The 14274-nt window shown below is 38.3% G+C and overlaps 1 pseudogene; it reads right to left on the minus strand.

The window, feature by feature from the left end:
- Position 1: 1 nt before the first annotated feature.
- On the minus strand, positions 2 to 14020 carry LOC140694327 (olfactory receptor 9G19-like; annotated as a pseudogene).
- Positions 14021 to 14274: the final 254 nt, after the last annotated feature.

Consider the following 14274-nt stretch of genomic DNA (forward strand, 5'->3'; position numbering starts at 1 on the left):
CTCAGGGCATCTTTAACATCTTTATTCTTAAGCTGCAGATCAAGGGATTCAACATGGGAATCACCACCATGTAGAACACCAACACCACTTTATCCCTTTCCAGGGCATAGCTAGTACTTGGCCGGGAGTGAATGAAGAGAATGGAACCATAGTACAAGGTGACAGCTGTCAAGTGAGAGCCACAGGTGGAGAAGGCCTTGAGGTGGCCTTGGGTGGGGCGGATCTTCAGGATGGCAGCAATGATGAAGAGATAGCAGGCCAGGATAAGCACAGAGGGAGTGATGACATTGGAGGCAAGCATAAAATAGAGCACCACCTGGTCACTCTCCTCCACATCACTAGCCAACTTGACAAGTGGAGGCAAATCACAGAAAAAATCATCAATGAGGTTGTCCCCACTGAAGCTCAGGGCAAATGTTTCACTGGTGATGATGGCTGAGTTCAGAAAGCCACAAAAGTATGAAGCTACAATGAGACTGGCACATAACCATGGGGACATCACCTGGGAATAAAGCGAGGGGTTGGAGATGGCCACAAAGTGGTCATAAGCCATGGCGACCAACAGATGACACTCACTGTAGGTGAGACCAGCTGAGAAGAAGAACTGAGCTGCACAGCCAGCAAAGGAGATGCTTTTGTCATCAGAAATGCAGGTTATCAGGATTTTGGGGGCATAGACGAAAGCATACCAGAGATCCAGGAATGAAAGTTTCCAATGAATAAATACATGGGCATATGGAGCTCAGAATCCGCACAGATCAGAGAAATCAGGATGATATTCCCTAAGAGACTGAAGATGTAAATGATGAGGAAAATGCCAAAGAGAGCTCTCTGTAACCAGAGATCTGTCGTGAACCCTAAAAGCATGAACTCCTTCACTGTGGTGAAGTTTCTCTCGTCCGCTGATTTTGGGTCTCTTTGGTTCCTTCCTGTGAAAAGATTAGTCAACAAATCATGATTTAAGATACAGCGATGTCAGCTCCCCATCATCTGTCATTGTAGATCACTGAAGAACTCAACTGATGTGCAGACACATTGTTCATTATAGGACATGTTTATACTGAGCTGGGTGTCATTTTTGTCAGATAACTGAGGATTATTCTATGCTGTCTTGAAAGATATAGTCATTATGCACAGAACATAGTATGTGTCAAACATGTATTTTTAATCTAATTGTCCTCCTTTTGAGAGATGGTGACTTGTTCATCTTCTCTTCTGTTTGCACTTAGGGTGATTAGGGACCATGTGGAAGATAGGAAAAAGGGACTTTGTTTTCTCTTCACATCCTTGAATCTTTTGTCTTTACTAGAGAATTACATGGAGAAACATACTTTTATTATTCTAACCATATTCTGGAATATCCTTCGAAGTGCATTTACTATAATTTTCTTGAAGACAACACTTATATTTTATTCAATATTTTCTCCACAAAGTCAAGAAGACAGCTATACATAAAGTCAAAAAAAATGTGTAACTTGAGAATAGAGTTTCTTATATTATAGGAATTTGAGACCATAGTCACCAGTATGACACTCAAATGTATGCTGAAAGGAAGCAAAAATATTAATCCATGGGTAATTGTGTTCAAAATGTGGTTGAATTGCTGATAGAATCAGAGGTTTAAAATAAAATAAAATAAAATAAAATAAAATAAACTGGCCAAACTGAATGATTTAGGGGAATATGGTAGGCTGTATATGATCCATAAAGATATTCAAGTTCTTTTTTTAAATTGAAGTACAGTTGATTTACAAAGTTATATTAATTTAAGATGTACAACATAGTGATTCAGTATTTTTACAGTTTGTACTCTATCTAAAGTTATGACAAGACATTTGCTATAATTCTCTGTGCTGTATAATATATCCTTGTTGATAATCTATTTTATACGTAGTAATTTGTATCTCAGTCTCATAACCCTAATTTGCCCCTCCTCCTTCCTTTTCCCTGTTGGTAACCACCAGCTTGTTTCCTGTACCTGTGAGTCTATTTCTGTTTTGCATATATATTCACTTGTATTATTTTTTAAATTCCACATATAAGTGATCTCATACAGTATTTGAATGTCTCTGTCTGAGTTAGTTCACTAAGCATAATATTCTCTAGGTCCATCTACATTGCCACAAATGGCAGAATTTCATTCTTTTTTATGGTTGAGTAGTAGTCCATTGTGTGTGTGTGTGTGTGTGTGTGTGTGTGTGTGTGTGTGAGCATGCGCACACGTGAGCATGTGTATACATCTTTATCGATTCATCTGTTGATGGGCACTTAGGGTGTTTCCACACCATGGCTAAACAATGCTGCTGTGAACACTGGGGTGCATGTATTTTTTCAAGTCCATATTTTCCTAATTCCTGGAACCTAGGGCTGTTACTTAATGGAGAGAGTTATTAAGTTAAAAAATAAGAGTTTTCAGAAAAGAATATTATCAGGGTGAGCCCTGAATACAACTGTAAATGTCCCTGTAAGCAGGAGGGAGAGGGAGTTCTGACTTCAGACGCCAGAGAAGGAAGCAGTATGACCACAGACGCAGAGATTTGGTGACTCAACCATGAGGAATGCCAGCCCCCACAGAAAGCTTGAGAGGGAAGAGAAGGGTTCTCCTGTAGAGCCTCTGGGTAGAGTGTGATCCTGCCAACACCTTGGTTTTAGCCCCTGATACTGAGTTCTGACTTCCAGAACTGTGAGGGAATACATTTTTGTTGCTTTAAGCCACCAAGTTTATGGCAGTTTGTTAATACAGGATGTATGGAATTCAACCTCTAACCATCTTCTTTCCTTCAAAATTAGAAGCAGGAGACTGGACTGCTGCCTGCAATGGAGGAAGGAAGCACCATCTCTGCTTGTCTATGTCACAACCCACAGGGACCGTCCAGCCACCCAGCACAATCCAAAAAGGAGTAAATTACAATTGTCAGGGTTTTGAATATAACATTTCTGCTATTAGATCCAAGGCTTTCAAAATCTCTTATGCTTGGGGAGAAAGAAAATATTCTTTTTAAGTGATAGACTTAAAAGTAAGCTAGAAAAATAAAGGATTGCTCTCTTGGAACTTATCTGTTTGATGGATGGATGGAATCTACAACTTTTAGCTTTAAAATAAATGCCAATGCTACATTTATTATCAAAGTAGAAATGATTCGTAATAAGCAAAAGAAGACTGGAATAAGTAACGTTTCAAAACCTTAGACTTTCAAGGCTGTCAGGGGCTAAGATCTTTTTTCATGCAGCACATTCTTAGAGGCAGCTTAAGATCAGGAGTCAATAGACCCGGGTTCTCATCTGAGTCAGCTGCTGTCAATTTTAAATAAAATTATAACCTCTAAAACTTTATTTCCTCACCTACCTTGCTTAGTTCAGTGAGACTTACATGAGATCACCAATGTGATTTTGCACTTTGAAAACTGGAAGTTAAAACTACATGTTGCATTCTGTATAACTTCATGATTTCTTCATCTCTGTAACCTATCATTCAGTTCTATATACTTTACAACTGTATTCTTTAATGCATGGCTTTTGTGCAAGCTGGGAAAACGCTGAGCTCACTTGCAGAACTGCAATTGGGAATGTAAACTGCAAAATATATTTCTTCCCTAATCTCTCTCATTTTCCTCTACAGGTATTAAAACATGAAATAGACATACATGTGAATGTCTACATATATGGCATCTCTATCAATGCTTTTACAAATAAAAATGGGTTGAAGATATCTTAATGCTAGACACAGGGCACGATAAATGGCACAAATTTTAAAAATGGAAAAAGAGAAACAAGCTCCAGACATAGCGTGGAGGCAAGGATAAAACTTACTTACACACCATCAGGTCCTGCCCACTGCTCTGGGCAAGCCACGAATCTGACCCAAAACTTTCGAGCAGCCCATATACACAGTTAGTAGCATCCAAAAGACAAGCAAATCAACCAAAAGGTTGCTGTTCTTGCTACCAACTTCAAAATCATTTCTCCCAAAGATCCTTGTACAGAGAATGATTACAGTGTAATGAATAAGCTAATATATTGAATAGTAGTCTTATATATGTAGACACCAAAAACCAGAGTTTTCTTGAGATACCTTGACTTGTCATTCATTCACAGATTTAAAGCTGGCTGCATGCCTTGTTAGATTCAAGAGACACTCAGAGATCTCCCCACAGAATATCTCTCCTCTTCATCTCTGAAACATCTCCCTTCATCAGGAGAACTTTGTAAGATGGAGATGCTTCTAGGAGTGCTCATCCAAAAGGAGCTGATGTCTTAGTGATCTCTCAATTCTCTCCAGGCTTGAAGCACTTGCCGTCTGTGTCATTCTGTTCAATACTTTAATCAGATACTTCTTGAGTTATATATGAAGTATAATAGTACAGTATGACCCCAAGGACATAGCTATATATAAAATCTATCCATATCTATATTTTATATGCAGATCTGAGGTGTTAAAAAAGTGACCTATATAGACAGAAATACAACTACAGGGATATATTATATACTGAAATAGATACAGATACTTAAATAAATGCCAATAGAGACATAGAGATAAATAGATACAGATGAGTGGAGATAAAATTGTACTCCTTCTCTTAAAGAGCCCTGTCCCACTCATTTCTTCACATAGAAAAAGAAATATTTCAAAGTCATGAAAATATTCACCCATACAAATATTTCCGCACTCTGGGAACAAATGAGTTTGCGGCAAGATAACAGGAGGGGAAACGGGGCCACGCAGAGAGCTACACGTAACTACAGAGGGTTTGTGAGACTGAAAACATCTATCAAGTACACATCGAATTGTCTGTTTCACTGAAAAGGAGGATAAGAATGGAACAAAAGACATTCGGAGACATTTCAGCTTTCTCCATCAAAAATAATCACAGGAGAGAAAACCTTATTGTATTTCATGAAGTAGAAATATGTTATGGTTGGGTTATACTAAAACATGTTTTGTTTTTGTCCATATGGTGATTTATTGACCTTTTACACCAGGTTAATTATTAACGTAGTACTTACCTCATGAAGATGAACAGTTACTTCATTTGAATTTCAACTCAAGTTCAGATTTTTGCACAGTACCTTAGAATAAAAAGTGCCTTCTTTCAAACCACAAAAATCCTATTTCCAAAGGCAACAATACTGGGAGAAAACATAAAACCTGAGCAGGCCGCTGGGATATGCTGCTAAAAGCAAAGATCTCCGTGAGCTACTCTGGTGCCAAGTGACCAGTTATAATGCTTAGTTACCTTTCTGGAATGAAGTAGAGACAGATCATTCATCATGAATATAATTGGTCCAATTAACCTGTAAAGTCCTTGGCTTTGAGTTTCATTCATGCATTTGTGATAAAAGAGAATTCAGCAGATGGGAATAACCCACACAAGAGACACTCAGGAATTATTCGCAGCCCACAAGGGATAATGATAGTGATAATGATAAACCACACCACATCTCTCTCTGCTTCTAGGTCCAGGTGGAGAGCACAAGGGCTTCCCTGGGAGGGCATGTGCACACACCTGAGGTGCCGTGGGACTGTGCAAATTTTCGCTGCAAGGTCTGGGAAGTTTGCCAGGAAGGCAGACTAAGGAAGCTGAACAAAGATAGATAAACCATGAAATAATAGCAACAGAAGTCCACAGTCAATACAGCTGAGATGCAAGACTGTCCTTTACACACTGTAAAGGAAGGAGTCTAAAGCTTGGGGAGGCAGGAATGGTGGTGTAGTTTAAGCATGTGCAACCTATTCAACCATCAGCTAAAACTGTGATTCTGAAAACTTTTGACCTAAGCCACCCTACACTCTTAAAAAAATTACTGAAGACCCCAAAGAGATGTTGTTTATGTAGGTTTTATCAATCAATATTTACCATTTCATTCAGATATAAAAATAAGAAATGTTTTTATTAATTCATTTAAAATAAAGAATATACCCATTGCATGTTAACATAAAATAGATTAATAAATACAGATAACTATATTCCCATACCAAGAAAAATATGGTGAGCAGAGTTCTATATTTTTAATTATATTATATTATATTATATTATATTATATTATATTATAATTATATTTATAAATGTCTGGCTTTAACAAGACAGCTGAATTCATATATATGTTCTCAATTCAGTGTACAGTTTATCTTAGGACAACGCAGATGTTATGGACACCCACCCTCCATGGAGTCAAAAATCCACATGTAATTTATAGTCAGCCCTCCATATACACGGCGCCTTTGTATCTGCAGTTTCGCGTTGTGGATTCAAACAGGGGACTGGACTGTAGTATTTACTATTGAAAACAATTCACATAGAGATGGACCCACGCAGTTTGAACACCTGCTGTTCAAGGGTCAACTGTCTCAAGATACATTGTTTGGGTTGTTTGGGTTGAAGCATATGAAGAAAATTCAGCCTTAAACACACAGGCAATTAGAAAAGAGGAGAATATTTAAATCGTCTCCAGACAATTGTGATACTCTTTTCTGACACTATAACAAAACCCAAATAGTATTCTTCAAGTTAACTTCAATGTAAAATATACAGCCAGTATCTGTAAAATCACGGGTTCTGATGAAAATACTGAGCGTATGGACTCCATGAAAGTGTCAAGACCACCCCACCCCCCGCAGCAAGTTCCCTAATCTGCGCTCTGAGAACCCGTCATGAAATAAGCACAGGAAATGTGTGAGAGATGTAATTATAGATTTATGTAAAACGTACAGTGAGAGGAAAGTGAGAGAGTCAGCATCAGATTTATAAGGGAAATAAAATAGTGTAATGGTCTGGCAAGGTTTGTACAAAGGAAGAGAGATTAATTTGTGCTGAGACATCGTAAACACTGATTGACTAGTAAGCTGTTGCTTCTCAGCTTCAAGCCCACTCGCATACTGCGCTTCAGGATACTTTGACTGGGACATTGCAAACCGCTAGGCAGAGGGAGGCTGGAGGCCTGGAGAGGAGGAACAGACTTGCTCCTTTCTGCTTTCACTTTCTGTTCCATGAGTGTCACCCTAGAGATGCTTCTTCACCCCAATATAGCAATGTTGTTCCTGCAGTAGCATTTGATGCCAGCTTGCAGTCTTTCCAACACCTTGTTACAGCACCTCAAAGACACACACCTCAAATATATGGGACTCAAGATCATGTGGTAGGTGAGGAGGGGAGGGCCCCTGAACTTCCCTGAAGAGCTACAGTTTCTCTGAGGTAGGTGTGTTAGCTTTTCAGGCTCTTCAAATATTTTAAGTTTTAATAATCTCAACTTTTTCCCCTTTTTTTGCCCCAGCCCTACATGCTGTAGCTGCTTCCTAAAGTTGCTACTTCTTTCATACTCAAGTTTTCCTCTTGGTCTTTTCAGTGCTTCAGCCATTCAAATAGCAATTCTTTTCACTTAAATTTTCTCTGTCAATATAATTGCTGGGGTTTCTGTCTCCTGGTAAGACCCTCACTGATACAAAAAAAAATTTTTTCTTAACAAGAAAACCATAAATGCAGACTTGGAAGTATGCAAAAATTAACTCATGAATGAATGAATTATAATACATTGAGTCCATTTAATACATGAGTCCTTTTCCTCAAAACCCTTAAAGTTTATTGGAGAGAAGACTTGTTTCAAAACCTGCTCTCTTTTGTTAAAGTTCTTAGCACATTCTGTCTTTTATTCCCCTGATTGGCTCCCGCACAAATTAAATCCAGAAAGCCCTAACTTGAGGCAGGCGTGGTAATAATCATTCTTAATCTCATTTATCCTCCCTGGAATCCCATATCTACCACTATCTCCATGTACAGGTAGGAGACTGGTTTAGGAAGCTTAGATCACTTACCTGAGGCACCCAGATGGCAGGAGCCGGAACTGGGGATTGAAATTAGGCCCTCTGTCTGCAGACACTCCAGATAAAGGAAAACAAAATCTTCCTTGGAGATTGCTTTCATCGTTGCAATAACAAGTTGTAATAAAATATGAAAAATTTAAAAATGGAACTACATTTGCTTTCACGCCCCCAACTAAGAGGGATGCTGCTGGCAGGCTGATCCAGTACCCCACTTCACACACACCAGATAGACTATTCACATGAAGACAGCAGGTCTTGTCTGATTTTCTCCCAGAGGTTTATCTCGGATTTAACAGTTTTCAGTTTCTGTAACCCTTGCTGAACCTGCTGCAATGCATTATCTTGAAAGCGTCAGCTCCATCTGGCTGTCACCCTTTCATGTTTAGACTCTTGTGCCATCAGTGGACTTCTGGCCACTGGTTCCTCCTGCTTTCCATCCTGCCTCCACACAGCTACTCTGATGATTCTCCAAGAACTTATACCATATTTTCACTCTAGTATCTTAAGGTCTATCCTATTGGTTCCCCATTTTCTACAAAATTGAAACCGTTCTGTATATGGGTGAACTTAAGCTGTGTGCCTGTTTTAATTCAAGTTATTTCAGGGACCATAAGGAGAGACACAAGTGTGGGGGCATAAATGTAAATTTACACACAGAACCAAGGAGCTTCCTTGGGCAGCGCTCAGCCTCGGGGAAAAAGGAGTCCAGTTGTGCAGACTTCATCCAAGAGCATGGGGGCAGAGGTGATTGTGGAACATCGTGGACTAAGTCGTTATTCAGCCATCAAAGGGAAGGAAACCTTGCTATTGTGAAAACAAACGTGGAGGACACATTGCTGAATAGAAAGATTCTGAGGCAGAAAGAAAAATACTGCAGGAACTCACCTATGTGTTAAGTCAAAAAAGTCAAACTCCTAGAAGAGGGTAGGATGGTAGTTGCTGGGGCTGGGCAGTGGGAGAAATGGGGAAATGTTGGTCTAAGGGTACAAACTATCAGTTTTAAGATTAAGTTCTGGGGGTATAACCTACAATGTGGTGACTGTAGTAAATAATACTGTATTGTACACTTGAAATCACCTAAGTGCTCTTACACAAAAATATGGTAACTACATGAAGTGATGGATGTGCTAATCAGCTTAATGGTCACAATCATTTCACAATGCATATTAAAGCATCATGTTGTACATCTTAAATATATAAAATGTGTTTTGTTTGTAAATTTCAAAAGCATTGCCTTTTGATGGCGTATGCAAGGATTCGTATCTGAACCTTGGAAAGAAAAGGAAGAAACGATAGTATGTCGGTCAAAGTGCTGTATCTTAGAGCCTCTGTAAAATCTACAAATCTCTCCTGCATCATGACTTCAAGTCTTTCATCACGACAGGTGGGATAGGAGAGCACCAAATACAATTAGTGACATTGTGCACGAATGACATGTTTACAGATTTTACTTTTCTGTATAATTATTTATGTCCACATGTGCACAGTCAAAAAATACATTCCGACTTCATCCTAGCAAGGAAAGACACTTTCCTTGGAGAACTTTTGCCACCTTGTGGTGTGTAAGAATAACGCCATGTGCAGAGTATCTGTACAAGAGGCACCTTCCACCAGCCAGGCTCTGCCGCTCCAAATACTCACAGAATCCAAGTCCTCCCAAGCGTCCACGACCAAGAACCCCAACCTCGTAGCCCTTATCATGCTGAACAATTTACATGTATTTGCAGCTGTCTGTTTCCCTGCCTCTTCCCTAAACCACAACCCCCAGGAAAGCTGGGTCCAAATTTACCTTTGCTCACCAGTGCGTTATACCCCTGCCCTGGCCCGGCCCCCTGCATGGTACCCAGCATGGGAGCACATGATAAATTCATGCTGAGCGAGTGAGTTAGTTAATATGCTGAAACATATTCATCTCTGAGTTATTGTTTAAGTTAAAAAAAATGCCACAGTGTGTACAGTATCTTCCCATCTGCCAGGGTATGCAAAGATATATCCATACATATTCCTGTAAATGGATACAAATCCTCTGAGAGGAAACACAGAACTGTTTATACTGACCCATGTCATACAGGGAAGTGGGAGGTCTGGGCTGCAACCATCACTTCTTATCATGTACTCATTTGCATAACTTATTGGAATATTTACTGTGTGTATATTATTTTTAATATAAATGCATTAACAATAAAAATTATAGTGACTGCTGAATGTAGACAACAAATTACTCGTACAATTTTATGATGTGAAAGGGAGAAACTAAACCTCCCCATTCTTCTTTAATTTTTTTTACCTGTATATAGTTAAGGTGTATAACATGATGAGTGGCATACATATACACAGTGAGATAATTATTACAGTCCAGCTGATGAACATATCTATTTCCTCACATTATTATCATTTTTGGGGTGTGGTGAGAACACCTGAGATCCAACCTCTTCACAAATTTCCAGTATAATATGCAGAAACTATTAACTAGAGCCACCATGCCGTACATTCAATTTCTAGAACTTATTCATCCTTACACAACTGAAACCTTGCACCCTGTGACTAAGATCCCTCTATTTCCCCCATATCTCTGCCCCCGGTAACCTCTGTTCTAACCTCTACCCCTATGGATTTGACCTTTTTAGATTTCACATGTAAGTGAGATCATACATTATTTGTCTAAGTCTGGCTTATTTCACTTAAGATAATATTCTCCAGATTCATCCATGCTATTGCAAAACACAAGATCTCCCTCATTTTTAAAGCAAATTATATAGGCATAGATACATAGATATAATTATGATTTCTTTACCCATTTATCCATCAAGGACATTTAGATTATTCAAGGCATTGCTTTTATTTTCTTTGTGTACTGAGGAGTGGGATTGCTGGATCACATGGTAGCTCTGTTTTTAGAGGAAGCCCCATACTCTTCCATAATGCCTGCAACAATTTACATTCCCATCAAAAGTGCACAGGGTTTGCTTTTACCCACACTTAGACTACACTTATCTTTTGTCATTTTGGTAATAGTCATCCCAACAGGTTTGAGGTGATATCTCACTGTGGGTTTAATTTGCGTTTTCCTGATGACTAGTGATGCTGAGCATAGTTTTATACACCTATTGGTCATTTGTATGTCTTCTTTGGGAAAAAAAATGTCTATTCAAGTCTTCTGTCCATTTTTCAGTCGAGTTGTTTGTTTTTTGTTGTTATTGTTGTTTATTTATCTATTTATTTATTTATTTATTTATTTACTATTAAGATGTTTGAGTCCCTTAACTATTTTGAATATTAACTCCCTACCAGATCTATGATTTGCAAATATTTTCTCCCAACACATATGCTGTCTTTATATCATGTTGATTGTCTTCTTTGCTGTGCAGAAGCATCTTAATTGGCTATAGTTCATTTTAGCTTTTGTTTATTTTAGCTTTTGTTTTCTGGGCTTCGGTGCCATATTCAAAAAACCATTGCAAACACCAGTGTCAGGGATCTTTCCCCTACATTTTCTTCTAGTTTTTACAGTTTCAAGTCTTACATTTACATCTTTAATCCATTTTGAGTTGATTAGTGCATATGCTGTAAGACCGGGGTCCCCCATCTCTCCTTTGCATAATGACACATGCGTTTTTATTGCAACCTTCTCATTTTTATCTTAAACCTTAGCACCGTAATGTCTATTTGGACTTATGTCATCACTTCAGGACCCCCCTCCAAGCTAGTTTAAGGTTTGCTCTGTCACATGTTTGCTCTACTTAGTGTGTGTATGTGTGTGCATAGTATGCATGTGTGTATGTATCTGTCTACACATGCCTTGCATTGGCTAAACTACATTTTCTGCATTTTTTTAACTTTCAAGTCAGAAGCATCTGACCAATAAGTATAAATGTCACATATATCATTATGAAAATAATATTGCTGTGAGATAATAAGCCATATATGAATGTTGTATTCAGCTTTAGGGTTTGCATTTAATTTTAAAGTGTTCACCTCCTTTCACATTTATTTACACTATATTCCTATTTACCACGTGGGGAGGGGGCTTTTTTATATAACACCTCATTGTTAATAAGTCAATACCTGTTCTGTTTCTGGCACGTTCTTTTTGTGAATTAATTCTTTTTTTAATTTTGAAAGACATATATATTACATGTCTTAAAAAAGTAAAATATATTTGCATAGCTATGTCCATTAAGAATATTATATCAATCAAATATATTACAGAGGAGAGATTCATTTAAAATTCATTTGGATACAAAAGAGAACAATGTAGAGGTAATAGAGAACAAGGGTCATTATGTCATTATTCCCCTGAGTGCTCAAAACTATTCTCTTCCCTTTATTGGCTTCATCAGAAAGGACCAGGAAGCACTGACTTTCTTTTCAAAAGTTCTTCTTAAATGCTCTATCATAAATTTCTAAAATTCCACAAAGACATGATTATCTTTTTTTTGATGGCGTATGCCATCAAAAAAGTTCCTTTGGGAATAGTCATGAGTTAATCATAAAAACTTTCATATTCCCTTTCAGTGTGATTAGCTTTTTGAGTTTTCCTTCCTTCTTTCTTTCCTCTCTTGTTTTATGAACAGGTACCATGTACCCTACAAGGAATGATTGCTCTAAATATCAGGAGGGCCAGGTTCTTAACCAGACTGAGCTTCCAGCTAACCCCATGACTCTGAGCAGATCAATTCTCTACTTCTTAGCAGATCATCTCTAAGGTAGTTTTCACTTCTAACATCTCTGTGACTCAAAAACAAAAAACAAAAACAAAAACAAAAACAAACCCTATACATGAGTTTGGAACCTGAGCATTCAGTAGTTAACTCTTCAGAGAAATAATTAGAGCAAAAAGATGAAGTAAAATATGCCAGTGTGAGACTAAGGCTGCAAGACCCAACATTTTTACTGATCTTTCTAACAAGATGGCCTTGGGCATTATTAAGACTGATTGGGTGCTCAGAGATGGGCAATTAATAAACTAAAAAGAAATTATTTGCCTCACCCCTAAACAAGTTTCAGAGGAGCTAATTAATGAAGACACTTCAAAGTAAGAAAACTTCTTGGGTGATAATTGCTGTTCCGCATCAAAGTTAGCTCCTGGGGCCTGATACAAGTCAGACAACAAACCACTGGCCCTGGGGATAGGCAATGCCTTTGTAAATTGATGGAAGGCAGGAAAGCGGCTTTCTAACAGTATCAGCTCATTGATCACTATCCTGGCTTCTTGGATTAGATCTTTTTCCCTACAAAACAAACAACAGAAAACTTCATTCCAATTTAGAAAAAAGTGGCAAACCCAGAAGATTAAATTAATTGGAAAAATCAGAAGATGAAGACAAGGTCGTAATTCAAAATATTCCTATGTTGAAGAACATGTGTCTTGATCCGAAAGGGCTATATATTTCATTTTTTCCATTACATGACATTTCAGAAAAGGCAAAAAATCAGACAGAGAAAAAGATCAGTGATTGCCAGGGGTTCAGAGGACAATGGATATGCTGAGCAGGTGAAGCACAAGAGATGTTACCATGGAAAATTAGGTAAAGGATACATGTGATCTCTGTATTATTTCTTACTGTTGCATGTGAGTCTACAATTATCTCAAAATAAAAAGCTTAATTAAAACAGAACAAAACAAAGTAACGTGTGTCTAAATTGGAATACCGGCTCTTGATCTCAAGCAAGTTATTTAAACCTCTTGAGCATCAGTTTCTTCAACTGTAGCAACAGGTTAGATAATGGTGCCTGCAATGAAGAATTAAAGGAGGCAGTGTGTATACTGTGCCTGTATCACAGTAAGAACTCAATAAACATTCATCATCATTTTATTGTTTAATCATCACTCTTATTCTCACTCAGGCTGTTGCACTAGTTCCTCCCAGGTCCGCTCACCTCTACCCATTCTTCACCCCTGACCATTGTACACAAAGCCACCTCTCCGACTGGGTAGCCCTGCATGTTAGAAATGTTGACCTCTTCCTGGAAAAGGAATAATGTCCCAACTCCCCAAACTAATTAGACCATAATCTGACTCCATCTTTTTTGCCTTTCACACGCCACACTTTACGTCACAGTTCCTGTAATCCCGGTGACCCCTTACTTGTCATCATTATGCACTTCCATGTGCCAATCTTTCCACCTGGCACTCTCCTCACCTTTGCCGGATGTCCACATCCTACCGTCACTGCCAATCTCAAGGGTTACCTCCTCCACCATGGTTAGTCACCGCCTAGTCTGATATGAAGTTTCCTTGTTTCCTTCCTTCCCTCCTTACTTCCTTTGGGTCATCATCACTGTGTTTCCTTCTTATGACACTTACATTTCATGATGAATTTTAGTTATTTGTACATTAGCTGTGCTTTATTGGGTTGGGAATTTACTAAGGATAGAGACTATCTTTTTGGCTATTTTTGTTAAAAGTAAAAGCAAATGCCAACAAATGGTAAAGCAGTTTAGACTTCGTAAATGAT

This window comes from Vicugna pacos, unplaced genomic scaffold, assembly GCF_048564905.1.
Source record: "Vicugna pacos unplaced genomic scaffold, VicPac4 scaffold_21, whole genome shotgun sequence".
Classification (NCBI taxonomy): domain Eukaryota; kingdom Metazoa; phylum Chordata; class Mammalia; order Artiodactyla; family Camelidae; genus Vicugna; species Vicugna pacos.